Source organism: Pteropus vampyrus, unplaced genomic scaffold (genome assembly GCF_000151845.1).
Source record: "Pteropus vampyrus isolate Shadow unplaced genomic scaffold, Pvam_2.0 Scaffold5, whole genome shotgun sequence".
In the NCBI taxonomy this organism is placed as follows: Eukaryota; Metazoa; Chordata; class Mammalia; order Chiroptera; family Pteropodidae; genus Pteropus; species Pteropus vampyrus.
Genome location: NW_011888786.1, coordinates 8,257,532 through 8,266,707, shown reverse-complemented (window position 1 = coordinate 8,266,707; position 9,176 = coordinate 8,257,532).

Here is a 9,176-nt window from a genome sequence, read left to right as displayed (position 1 = left end):
CTCGGTCTGCCCTCCCGGGCTCATGAAGTTGTGTCTGAAGTTGCCCAACGTCTTCTTTGGCTGGAGACAGTACAGCGGGGGACAGCGGAGAGCCTGCTGGAATAGCCAAAGTCAGAGTGACAGAAAAGAGACTCGCCACACAAGGTCGCATCCCTCCCACCTCCTGGGAGTCCTTCATCCATTCAGGAGAGAAGATCATCATTTCCAGAGCTGCATGATCAGAACCTAATTATCCCTGGGGCCATGAGTCTGAGCAGTGAGGTTCCTGTCACCTGGCATTGAGAAATGGGTCAGCAGCCAGGACAGAATGTGCAGCCCTTGCGTACACGTCAGGGCTGGACACTCAGGTCTGGTACAGAGACACTTTGCCAACTGAACTATACTTGGCACCTTATTAAAGAAAAATTGTGGACACTCAATCTCCTAGACAGGAGAATGGCCCTCTGGCCCTGCTACACTCCCAGAAGGCACTGCCCCTTTCCCAGTGGGAGGCTCTGTCCATGACCTTCTTAGTCTCAGGACTTGGCAGCACTGGAAGCCACCACTTTGTGTCTCTCCTCTTTGTGTCCAGGACATGTAGCTCTTCCTTCTGCTCCTACCTTCCTGCTCACTCTTCCCCAAAGCCAACGGCATCATAAATTGAAAAGCTCTGGGGTTGTGTGGTCTCCTGCTCCCCTATGGTGACCATGAGACCCAGAGGCATTTGGTTGATTTAGCTAATGCTCAACACTTGGTTCAGACTAGAGCCAGGCCCCCGGGCTGTTCCCTCTGCTCTCTGTCACCTCCGTCCTCTGTTCTGTCCCTTTGCTTTCTCCTTCACTCGATTCGGTCTCCATTGCAGCTTCTCAAGCAGTGGCTAGAGTTCCATCCTAAGCCTGCTCTCACACATCCAGGCCTCCCTGTTCCACGGAGAACTTGGTAGATTTGACTTGATTCTCCAGCCCGTGAAAGGCCAGAGCCCTGCCCATGACTTCTGTGATTCTCAGGCTTTGTTGTCGGGTCCCGTTGCTTGGGCTCATGCTCTCAGCACATAGTCTCTGTGTCAGCCACTGTGGGCCTGGCTTGAAAGTCTCCTTTGCTGGCTTTCGCCAAAACAAACAAACAACAACAAGAAATCCCCACTCATCCTGAGCATGTGTGCGCTGGGCAGTTTTTCCAAAGATTGAGGAGTCACAAGGAAGGGCTCGTAGCTAGCAGAGCCTTCCTCATCTGTCTCTGTCCTTCTTTCTTGCTCCTTATTTCTCTAGCCCACTTTCACCCCCACCCCCACCCCCACCCCCGGTCCAGGGGCAAAAACATACCCTGCTCCTCTTTTTGACACTACAAGGCATTTAGTCAAACTTTGGAGTCTCAAGATCATGGTATTTTTCTAAGCCGATCCGGCTGCTCGTCATGGTAAACAAGCAGGTCTCCAGCTACTAACACAAACCGCTTCCTAGTTCCGGTCTCTCACCTGCATTATAGATGCAGATTTCTACCTGGCTCCTGGGCACATCCATTCAGAGGTCCACAGACAACCCAGCACTGGACCCATATTCCTCTCCCCCAGAATCCCTCCTCCTTCTCACCCTGCTGCGTGCTCTCCCTGGCCAATGATGTCATTTATCTCAAATTCACCCACATTAGGGTAGGAGACAGCATAGGGCTGATAATGGATTTTCACGTCCGATGACCTGACTTCGATACCTGAATCTGCCTCTGCCTGTGCAACTGAAGGCAAATTACTTAACTTCTCTGAGCCTTAGACTCTTTCCCAGTATGTTGAGACTATTAACACCTCCTTTGCAGAAGATCTTCTCGAACAACTTTGACCAAGTTCCTCTCAGTTTTTGTCAACTGATCAATCTCGATCGTCTGTCTTTTCAATAGCAATTATATAATTTCTTGCATTTTTAAAGTTATCTGTTGTTTAAGTGCTGGGTCTTTGAGGGCAGGGCTTAAGCCCTGGGAATCTTTGTAGCCTCTGTCCTTCACCTAGGGTTTTTGCCATATTCAAGGAGCTCAGCAGATACATATTGAAAAGGCTCAATAACTGATGTTTGCCAGAGGGGAGGGAGTACAGTGGGGGGGGGCAAAAAAGGTGAAGGGGAATATATATTTCAGTTATAAAATAAAAGTCATGAGAATGTAATAGACAGCACAGAGAATATAGTCTATAATATTATAATAACTTTGTACAGTAACAGATGATTACTAGACGTATTGTGTTGATCGCATTATAAGGTATATAAATATCGAATCGCTACGTTATACACCTGAAACTAATATAATATTGTATGTCGATTATACTTTAATAAAAAAATAACTAATTAACTAAATAAATAAAATAGAAAGTACTCGATAGGTATTGAATCAACCAATGACCTATGAAAAACGGAATTCAATAAGCAGCAGTTATTAGCTCCCGTTAAGCAGTAAATTTCTCAGAAGGAATCATAGCTAACCCTCTCCTGGGCCCAGAAAGGCCTGGAGTCTTTCTCTTGCAGCTTTTATGTTCCTCTCAGTTTGTGTCAACTGGTGAAGCTCAAATGTCTCTTTCATCGTGTTTAGCAGACCTGGCGCATCACAGCTCGGACGTCTCTTCCTGAAAAACCTGGATGACCAGTGGCCAGGACTGTGCTTAGCTGACAATCTCCAGCTTTTAGCTCCTCTGGTCCTTCTTGGTTTGCACGCCAATGTCCCTCTTCTCTCAGGGAACGTCTGGACTGTGACTGAGCAAGGTGGTGCCACAAAGGTCAGCCTTTTCTCCAACAGGCAGTCTCAGCTTCAGAGCCCCCCGCACAGGGCTGGCTGAACTCTATGGGGTCACAGATTGGGGCCTCCCTTTCCCTGGCCTGCTTCTCCCCATTAGAGATGTTATTCCTTAATAAGCCTTTTGCACTTTCAATTCCAACTCAGCCTCTGCTTCCCGAAGATTCCAAACAGCACACCACTGCAGACCAATGTCCCAAGAGAGCCTAGAAAGAGCTGGAAGGAAGACTGATCTCATTTTCCAGGCACTGTGCATATTTATGACAGGTGAAAAAATACAGACTCTTGAGCTTACCTGACGGCATCAATTTTGGCCATACTCTGGCCCTTAGAAGCTGTTTCCAGACACAGACGCTTTGGTTTTTATGAGGAAATCCAGCTGTAATCACATTGTCTAAAATATTATAGTAAAGTAGATCGGAAGGAATGCTATTCTCATGGCAAAGTTTCTGATTTCCCAAATGAGTCTAAAAGTAAGACATTATTGATGAATCCTATTATTGCTCTCAGAGGATAAAAAATAAAAATAAATAGTGCTGTTTGGGACTGTGCACCCGAGGAGCTGCTCAGCCCCACTGGAATGGGAGGGGTGTGGAGGCCGGCTGGGGGCAGGTTTTCCAGCTGGCCCTTTTTTGGTCTGGAGGCTCCAGGATTACATGCGATCTCCAAGGGCGACTACGTCTTTTCCTCTCCCTGCCCTTGTCACCCTTCAGCAGCTCTCTCTTGGCTCCTGGGGATTCTTGCCTCAAGCCAGGCCTCCTTTGCAACAAGGAGAAATTTGCAGAGGGCTTTCATTTTACCATTTGCTTTTTTGCACTCAGCTGGTGCCTCCTGGGATATTTGGACTTCTCCTAGGTGACGTGTGGCCTGAAAATCATTGAGACCCACCCCCTGAGGGCTTGTAGAGTGGTCCCATTTACCATTGCTTTCAGGCAATAGTTGAACATCAAAAACATGGCTTCATTGGATGACACGTGGATGATTTCCATTTTGTTGCTGTGGATGATGCTGCAGTGAACGTGCGAGCGCAGGTGTATATTTAAGATCCCGGTTATGGTTCCTTTGGGTCTACACCCAGTGGTGGGACTGCTGGCTCACATGGCGGTTCTGTTTTTAAGTTTTTTTGAGGAGTCTCCATAGTGTTTCCCACAGTGGCTGCGCCAATTTACATTCTCACCAATGGTGTACAAGGGGAAAAAAAAGATATGCCTTTAAGTACCTTGAGGACATGGTAGAGGAAGGAATGGCAGGGCTTCTGCTTTCTAGACTCTGGTGGAAGGCTTTGATACGTTGGAGTTTTTTTTCCTAACACATCCATCCGTAACCTTCACCCCAATGCCCTCCAGCATGACTGTGATGGCTAGGACAACTCCGTCCACTGCAGCCTTTGACATGTTGGCCTCGGCTGCCTGATCTTGGGCAGGACGCTTAACCTGTCCACGCCTCAGTTTCTTTCTCTGAAAACGTCTTCTGTTCCAGGATTATGGTGAGGCTGCAATTGAGATAATGGGAGTGAAGAGGCCTTGTTAACTGTGAAAGAGCTGTGTTAACTGTCAGATCTTACCACTGGACCCTTATGAGCTACTTTACTTCTCCTGCCTTGGAGGGAAAATGTCCTCGAGATAGAAACACTCCCAGAACTTGTTTTTCTTAATACAAGGCAAGCTTTTGTCTGATATGAGCTAAGACAGCCTGCTGAGGATAAATGGGATTTACAACTACCTCTTCCTGAAGTGACCGCTCCTGCGGGTTTGCATTTGGGCCAGTGGACACACCCCCTTGTTCGTCCTTAAATGAAGGATCACCTGCTTGCCTATCGAATTAGCAGTCTCCGAGAGGCACGTAAATTCTAAGCTCCAGTGTCATCCTAATGATTGAGAACAAGGAGTCATGAGGTTTGTTTAAGGGATGAGACTTTATCTTCGCGCAGTGGCGGCTCTGGTCTTGCCCTGGTGTGAAGGGAGTTGGGGGCATGTGCGCTGGTGTTACCACCATACTGTCCCCTGGCTGGGCTCCTGAGAGTCTGTCCAGTTGCCTGAGGGCTGCTAATCCAAGTGTGCAGGATATCCCCCTGGATTTGCTGCATGAGCAGGACAGGCTGGGGGCAGCAGGAATGCACAGCTAAACCACATCTGCCTTGTCCACCACTGTATTCCCAGAGTCTAGCACAGCACCTGCCTTTGTGGAGCGGCTCAATAATATTTGCTGAACAATTAAACTAATCTTTCTAGCTTCCAGAGAAATGCACAGATTCTGTTTCTTGGGCTGCGGTTAGATCCATTTCTATATCCATAGCCATATCCATAGCGATATCAATATCTACAGTGATTTGTGGCTCTCAAGGAATAAGTAGAGATCTACTAGCTAACCACTTAATTAACTAACTTGCAAAGAATTTTCACGTTCTTCAACTGATTTTGTCCTTCAAGCAGCCCAGGGCGATGTGCATCGTGCTCTCCCATTTGCAGAAGAAGAAATCAAGGCCCATAGAAGACGAGACCTGCCAAAGTCTCACTGGTGGTAAATGGTGAATCTGGGATCCCGTCAGGCCCTCCAGTCGCACATTCCATGATCCCCTCACTAAACCAGTGTTTCTGAGTGCTAGATTCCCAAGAGCTCAGGAGAGGGAGGCACAGGGAGGGCTCTGAGGATAAGTTTTGGATACTTTCCTTCAGGGCAACTCTTCCTATAAGACATAGGTGGAGTGAAGAGGGGAGACCCATAGTCAGTCCTACAGGTAGCAGTGGAAGCCTTAGTCCATTTTCTGATTTCAGGGACTCTGTCTGAAATTCCCTCCTTGGTGTTTAGTTTATTTCTGAGAGCTATGTTCAAACATGTCCCTGGGAAGGGCAGTCCACTGAACAAACAGCCATTGGGATTAAATGTGGATGCATTTTAGATACTTCCCTTAGAATACATTTTGATCTGGGGTGGGTTGAACAGAGGGTATAAGAACACACAATAACTCAGATGATGAAGAATGAAAAAATTATAAGCCCCAAATATCTTTAATTTAGCCTTGATTAAAATTGAGACCAGAGGCCACAGTTTTCAGTAGTAGGAATTTTGAGAGAATATATGTCCTTTCAGGATGCAAAGCATTGAATTAACCATCGTTTATGGATAAGGGAAGAACTTAGAGAATATTTACAGACCTACCGCTATAAATTTAAATCTGTACTCACTGTGTAACTTGTTCTCCTAAAGCAGAATTCCTAAGTCTGTTTGCTAAGAAGAGCAAAGAGATTTCCCATAAAATTATTATATTGACTCATAAATGTGAAACCATGAAAGTTTGTTATTTAGAAAACTGTCCTTGTCTTAGGGGATTGACTTTACTCAGACCCAGTGTCTGTGACTTATAAATGTATTTTTAATCAACTCAACCCAACTAAAAGATTGGGCTCCTAGAAGTAGGAACATGGCTAAAGTCATTCTGTCTTATAAATATAAAGTGATGTATTAGTCAGGGTTCTCCAGAGAAACAGAACTAATGATTTTACACACACACACACACACACACACACACACACACACACATACACACACACGAAATTAGCTGACATAGTTCTGGAGGCTGAGAAGTCCCATGTCCCATAATTTGCCATCTGTAAGCTGGAGACCCAGGAAAACCAGTAGTGTAATTCTGCTTAGTTCGAAGGCCTAAGAATCAGGAGGGTGTGGGTTGGTGGGGTGCAGTGTGATGGTGTAAGTCCCGATTTGAGTCTAAAAGCCTGAAAAACAGGAGCACCAATGTCTGAGGGTGGGAGAAGATGGATGTTCCAGCTCAAGCAGAGAGGGAATTCACCCTTCTCTGGATTGCTCCAGTCGAGTGATGTGTTCACCATTAAACTAGTCACTGTGGCTGGGAGAATGGAATGTTCTGGAATGCTTTAGTCTAGATGACATATTCCATGGAAGATGGAAGTATTCATCAAATGAGCAACATGGATTGAATGTTAAGAAGGAGTCATTCCCTCCAAAGCAAAACTGTGTCCTGCTGTCATGAGAGGGTGCAGCTGTGGTCAGGTGACAAATACCCCACAGGTGCCCATTACACTGGCGGCACGTGGGAGGTGGCAAAGGTCACCAGAAGCCATGGCCAGAGTCTTGAGGGTCTTTTAACTGATTTAGGAAACTGCATGAGATAGCCACAGGCAGCCCTCCAAGAACAATGTGGAAAATCAAGAGGCCAGGCTGGGGCAAGTTCAGAGCGAGTTCCAGACTTGTGACACCCATTGAGTTTACGAAGAAAAGAAATGATGGGAAGCCAGAAAGTGGCAGCTACATTTGACCAGCAGCCAACCACCAGAGTGGTGCATTGGGGCGATGTGGTCAAAGAGGGATTGGCAAATTCTCTGATAAAAAAAAAGTGGACAAGACTGTTTTATTTTTGTTTTGTTTTGTTTTGCCCCAGGGAATCTAATTTGTAGCCATTCAAGCCCAGTGCCTTTGAGGTTTGGATGAAGACTTTTCCTTCCGTTAGTGCGAGCATCAGAGCCAGAGCTGTTAGATGTTAGTGAAGGCTTTCCAAAGCTTATAGTTCTGGTGGGAGTGGAGTTTAGTTGGAAAATAGGGAAGGGGGGTTAGGAGCATGATGAAGTCTCTGAGATTCTTATGAGACTTACAGTTTGGTTTATTGTTTGAAGATTATTTTTGGTCTAAAAATAAATCCCCAACTGCAGTGTTCCTAGATTCACCCCCTTCTGTAAGATTTCTGTTGTTCCTTGCTGATAGTACCTGAGAAATATTTTCCCTGTAATGTCTGTATGTTCAAAATGTCGTTCATTCATTCATTCTTTCATTTATTCATGCAATCAACCAACATTACACTGAGGGCTTACTGAGGGAGAATCACCATTTCATTTAGGGTATGAAGATTTCCCATCTCACCCCTGCCCCTCATTTCCTCCTTACCATCCCCACTGGCCATCTAGCTGCCGACTCAGCTCTACATGGATGTCTCCTGGACATTTCAGAGTCAACATCTCTAATACTAAACTCTTGATACCTCTCTCCCAGCCAAACCTTCTCCTCTTCTAGGCTTTCTCATCTGAAGAAATGGTGCCTCCATCTACCCACTGTCTTAAGCTAAAACATGGGAGCCATTCTTGACATTTCATTTGACTTCAAGGCTAAATCCAACCCAGCACCTAGCAGAACCTTAATTAGTATTGACCAAATGAACTGACAGGTGGTTGAATGAGAAAAAGAATGAATGAACAATGAATGCTTTGATCTGCCTACACCTGCCATTCCAGCCTACACCATTCACCCGCTATGGGTATGAATGTGTGCTGGTGTCATGGAGACAGCTTGAGTAAGTGCACATCTGAACAAGGATCCTTACATTTTGAAAAACTCTTGCTATTTCCTGGAAACAGATTGTGTTTCTCTGATTGTCTATTAAGTTTTTTTTTTTTTTTTAACAGCTGAAGATCTTGGAACCAAACCAAAGTAATCTGCATTTCCATTTTTATATCTTAATTTATAAACTGCACCTTATAATTTACAAGCACTCACTTAGTGTTTCTAACAGACGAAACAAATACTAGCCCTGCCAGCTATGCTACCCAGTCTCCTCTCTGCACCCTTCCTACTGGGGACTTTCTAGTGTTTCTGGTTGGAGAGGATGAGCTGGAGTCAGCCCTCGCTTGGGGAGGGCGAGGATAGTAAAACTGATGATATGTCACATTTGTACGGGGAAGAGAGAGGAAGATCTTCTTACTCCCACTTTATAGATGAGAAAATAGAGGCTGAGAGCGACATAACCAAGGTTTGCCAATGAGCGGTGGAGCCAGGCCTAGAATCTATACTCTGAAATTCCTCGTGCCAATGGCCTTTCCAGGACACCAGGCCAGGGTCTCCCCACTTAGGCACTGGTGACATTTGGGGCTGGATCATTCGTTGTTGTGCATTGCCGGATGTTTTACAGCATCCCTAGCCTCTCTCCATTAGATGCTAGTAGGACTTACCCTACTATGACAACCCGAAGTGTCTCCGGACAATGCTAAGTGTCACTCCTGATTAAGAACCACTGTGCCATACTGTCTTTGCCCTTGATTATAAAGGAGGAACAAAGGTTGGGAAAACTCATCTCTTTTCACAGCCCTCCTCTCCATAAAGCAGTAGCCCATCTCTCTTAAGGCATCTTTCAGCGGTGCAGGACACACATCCGTGATTGCAGGTGGGCATGCCAGTCACCCTCTCCAGACTGTGGCCTGTGTCCTCAGCACCGGCACTGGGCCTTGCTGAGTAAAGCATTTGTGGAATGCATGCCAACGCAGCAGTGAGGGCTAGACACAGCAGCCTGTTCTGGAGTGGGACTCCCCTGGCTGTGTCCTGAGGACCTTGGGCAAGAGAAAAACATCTCAGAGCTCAATTTTCCCATCTATGAAATGGGAAGACCCACTCGTCGGGGGGAG